Here is a 5203-nt window from a genome sequence, read left to right as displayed (position 1 = left end):
GTTTGGATTTGAAAGCTTGCACATATGCTTGAATATGAAATATAGGAGTCAATTTCTACCAAATGATGCTAAGGTGTAAAGAATGGACCTTTGAAGCGTGATACCAATCGGAGTTGCCAATATACACCATCCTTAGCACCATTAGTAACTAGCCATTCACAAAACTAGAACACCTCGTGAGATCAACATTATAAGCAAGGTTCTAGTATCACTTGTGAAATAACTTAAAAGTCAAGTTACACTACCTATGCATGCTAGTTCTTCATTTCATCAATCAAGCCTACAACTAGCATACACCACACAAGCAAGGTATCGAAGAGAAAGCTTCTAAAGCTAATGCAAATGCAAGCAAACATATGTGATGCACATTCAAATGCAACATACAAGTTTATGAGCTTGCTCCCCCTACTTGTGTGCTTCAAAATTTTAATTGATCCCCTTCTTTTATTATGTTACTCCCCTATCTTAAATCTTTGGGAAATTTTCTCCCCCTTTGTCATCAATGAACACAAAAGGTGAGCTAAAATTTTAGATAGGTTAGTGTGAAACCAAGTGAAGTGAGATCATTTTCCCAAATTGGTCCAATCTAGATTACTTGCCTAAGATATTTAACTCGGTTTGATCCAAGGACAAGCTTCTTCACACCTCCAAATAAGGGTTATCTTGTACCATGTTGAGTTAAACACTTATAGCTCATATTCTAGATCAAACACTAGGATTGCAAGCCCATAAACATGTCATATGTTACCACTAGATCCAGTCAAGCATAAAAGCAATAGTGGTACCATACAAACATCAAACTCATTTGTCTTTCATGAATGAGCCTAAGACATGTAAGGAATGACTAGATGCACTAAACAAGTCCTTAGCAAAGATGGATGACATGTCAATCAATTTTACCTTGCTTTGCTCGAAGGAGAGGCATGTCATATAGTGGGGGTGCATCAACACATATTTGAGAAGTCAAGTATGTTTAATTCATTTCTTAGCTTGCAAAACCTCTTCTCATCAAGTGGCTTGGTGAATATATCAGCAAGTTGATCATCGGTGCCTATACTCTCAATGCAAATGTCCCCTTTTTGTTGGTGATCTCTAATGAAATGATGGCGAACATCTATGTGCTTTGTTCTTGAGTGTTGAACCGGATTGTTGGTGAGCTTCACGGCACTTTCATTGTCACATAGCAATGGCACTTGCTTGAAGTTGATTCCAAAATCTTTCAAGGTTGCCTTCATCCATAGGATTTGTGCACAACAACTACCGGCCGCAATGTACTCCGCTTCGGCGGTTGATAGTGCAACACTATTTTGCTTCTTGGATGACCATGAGACAAGTGATCTTCCCAATAGTTGACATGTGCCCGATGTGCTTCTTCTTTCAACTTTGCATCCCGCATAGTCCGAATCGGAATATCCAACATGTTCAAACTTTGCACCTTTGGGATACCACAAACCAACATTTTGTGTATGCTTCAAGTACCTCAATATTCTCTTTGTTGCTTTCAAGTGACTTTCTCTTGGTGAGGCTTGAAATCTTGCACACATGCATACACTAAACATGACATCCGGTCTTGATGCGGTCACATAGAGTAGGCTTCCAATCATAGACCGATATAACTTTTGATCCACCATATTTCCACTTGTATCATTCTCTAGGCTTCCATTTGTTCCCATTGGAGTGCTAATTGACTTTGCATCATCCATTCCAAACTTCTTGAGCATGTCTTTTATGTACTTGCCTTGACTCACAAATGTGCCATTCTTCAATTGCTTGATTTGAAGACCAAGGAAGTAGCTAAGCTCTCCAATCATTGACATCTCAAACTCATTAGCCATCATGTTACCAAACTCCTCACAAAATTCTTGGTTGGTTGATCCAAATATGATATCATCAACATATATTTGCAACACAAACAAGTCCTTGCCAATCTTCTTAGTGAAGAGAGTGGTGTCAACCTTGCCCATCTTGAAACCTTTAGAGAGTAAGAAATCTCTCAATCTCTCATACCATGCTCTTGGTGCTTGCTTCAGGCCATACAATGCCTTTGTTAGCTTGTAAACATGGTTGGGTTTCTTGTTATCTTCAAAACCGGGAGGTTGCTCAACATAAACTTCTTCATTGATATATCCATTGAGAAATGCACTTTTCACATCCATTTGGTATAGCTTGATGTTATGAGCACAAGCATAGGCCAACAAGATCCTAATTGCTTCCAATCTTGCAACCGGGGCATATGTTTCACCAAAGTCAAGACCTTCAACTTGAGTATAGCCTTGTGCTACCAATCTTGCTTTGTTTCTTACAACTATCCCATCTTGATCTTGTTTGTTGCGAAAGACCCATCTAGTACCAATGACATTATGATCACTAGGCCTCTCAACTAATTCCCATACTTGATTTCTCTTGAAATTGTTAAGCTCTTCATGCATAGCATTGACCCAATCAACATCTCTCAAAGCTTCATCAATCTTCTTTGGCTCAATGTGAGACACAAAGGAGAAATGCTCACAAAATGATGCTAGTCTTGATCTAGTTTGCACTCCTCTTTGAATGTCACCAATGATATGATCTAATGGATGATCTCTTGCAATATTTGTTGGTTGGAGTATTTGCACTTGATTGCTTGCACTTGATTGAACATGAGATGATGTACTAGCTTGTTGATCTTGCACTTGTGTACCACTTGTACTAGCTTGATTTTGATTATGAGAACCACTAGCTTGCACATTAGAGGTAGGAAGCACTTGATCTTTGTCATCTTCAACATCAATCACCTCTCTTTGCCTTAAATCACCAATATCCATATTCTTCATTGCATCAGCCAATTGAGTGCCTCTCACATCATCTAGATTTTCTTCTTCCTCTTGAGAGCCATTTGTTTCATCAAACTCAACATCATGCACCTCCTCAAGAGTACCACTAGCCAAATTCCAAACTCTATAAGCTTTGCTAGTAGTGGAGTAACCAAGCAAGAAGCCTTCATCACATTTCTTTTCAAATTTACTCAATCTAGTGCCTTTCTTCAATATGTAGCATTTGCAACCAAAAACCCGAAAGTATGCAATGTTGGGCTTTCTTCCATTCAAGAGCTCATATGGTGTCTTCTCCATCATTGGGTGACAATAGAGTCGGTTGCTATAGTAGCAAGCCATGTTGATTGCTTCGGCCCAAAAAGAATGACTCACATTGTATTCACTCAACATTGATCTTGCCATGTCAATCAAGGTTCTATTCTTCCTCTCAACTAGACCATTTGATTGTGGAGTGTACTTGGCCGAGAATTGATGCTTAATGCCAAATTCATCACAAAGCTCATCAACTCTTGTATTCTTGAATTCACTTCCATTGTCACTTCTCACTTTCTTGATGGTTGTTTCAAACTCATTGTGTATTCTCTTGACAAATGATTTGAAAGTTGCAAAAGCATCACTCTTGTCACTAAGAAAGAATACCCATGTGTATCTTGTGAAATCATCCACTATCACAAATCCATATTTGTTTCCACCAATGCTTGTGTATGTGGTTGGTCCAAATAAATCCATGTGCAACAACTCAAATGCCTTGCATGTACTCATGATGCTTTTCTTTGGATGAGTGTTGCCAACTTGCTTTCCGGCTTGACATGCACTACAAAGCTTGTCTTTCTCAAATGTGACATCTTTCAAGCCTCCAACAAGATCATGCTTGACTAACTTGTTTAATTGTTTCATTCCAACATGACCAAGGCTTCTATGCCATAACCAACCCATGCTAGATTTAGTGAGCAAGCATGTTGATAATTGAGCTTCACTAGCATTGAAATCAACCAAGTATAGATTCTCATATCTAAAGCCTTTGAATATCAAGTTAGAGCCATCTACACTTATGATCTCTACATCATCAACTCCAAATATGCATTTGAAACCAAGATCACAAAGTTGAGCTACGGATAGCAAGTTGAAGTTCAAGCTTTCTACTAATAGCACATTGGAGATGCTCAAGTCATTGGATATAGCAATTTTACCAAGCCCTTTGACCTTGCCTTTGCCATTGTCACCAAATGTGATACTATCAACACCATGATCATCATTTGGATTGATTGAATTGAACATTCTTGAATCACCGGTCATGTGTTGTGTGCACCCACTATCAAGCACCCAATGCCTTCCTCTGGCTTTATAGTTTACCTACAAAACAAATCAATGTTTCTTAGGTACCCATACTTGTTTGGGTCCTTTGAGGTTAGTGACTAAGCTTTTTGGTACCCAAATGGCCTTCTTCTTTGGACCCACAATTGGTGTACCAACAAACTTAGCATGCACACCCTTCTCACCCTTGGTAAGCACATAACAAGAATCAAAAGGAATGTAAGGTGCATTAGCAATTTTCTTGTTCTTATTCATTTTATTGCAATTAAGCTCTAAGTGCCCAACTTGCTTGCATTTGTTGCAATACCGACCACTGCTCTTCACAAAGCAAGTCTTGTGAGTTGCAAAGGCTTTCTTGCCCTTCTTGGGGGTATAGCCTAATCCCTCTTTGTTGAGAGAAAACCTTTGGCTACCCAAGCACTTTAGCAAGCGGGCCTCACCACGATAGGCTTTGCCTAGGGCGTGAGTGAGCTCATCCAACTCTCTCTTGAGAGTCTCATTCTCAACTTTTAGTGAGGTGTCACAAGTGACACTAATACTAGAAGTGGAGGTAGAGTTGGTGGTGGTGGATGAAGACCTGCAAGAAGAGTTAGTGGCAACAATAATAGGTTGGTTGGGTGATTCTTTAATTAAGTCACATGTTGTGCCCACATCACATGATACAACAACCTTTTCCTTGTTCTCTTCTAACAACAAGGAGTGAGCTTTCTCAAGCTTGGTGTGAGCCTTGCCAAGCTTCTCATGGGCTTCCACTAGCCTCTCATGATTAGCATTGAGCTCATCAAAGGATTGCTCAAGAGATTTTAACTTCTTGGCCAATTCTTTGCACTTCTTGTTTTTAGATTGAATAAGTGAATCGGCTTGTTCTAGCATGTCCATGAGTTGTTCATTAGTGAATTCATTTTCATCATCACTATCACTATCATGTTCATGTTCACTTTCACTCTCATCATATTGTACCTTGTGGCCCTTGGCCATGAACCATGAAGGAGTGTCAAAGAGTGATGGCTTGTTGATAGCAATGCTTGCAAGCGCCTTCTTCTTGGATGCCTTATCATCATCACTAGAATCATCAT

The sequence above is a fragment of the Sorghum bicolor genome, chromosome 5, assembly GCF_000003195.3.
Source record: "Sorghum bicolor cultivar BTx623 chromosome 5, Sorghum_bicolor_NCBIv3, whole genome shotgun sequence".
NCBI lineage: Eukaryota > Viridiplantae > Streptophyta > Magnoliopsida > Poales > Poaceae > Sorghum > Sorghum bicolor.
The sequence above is the reverse complement of the archived record's forward strand: the minus strand, read 5'-3'. Positions refer to the sequence as shown.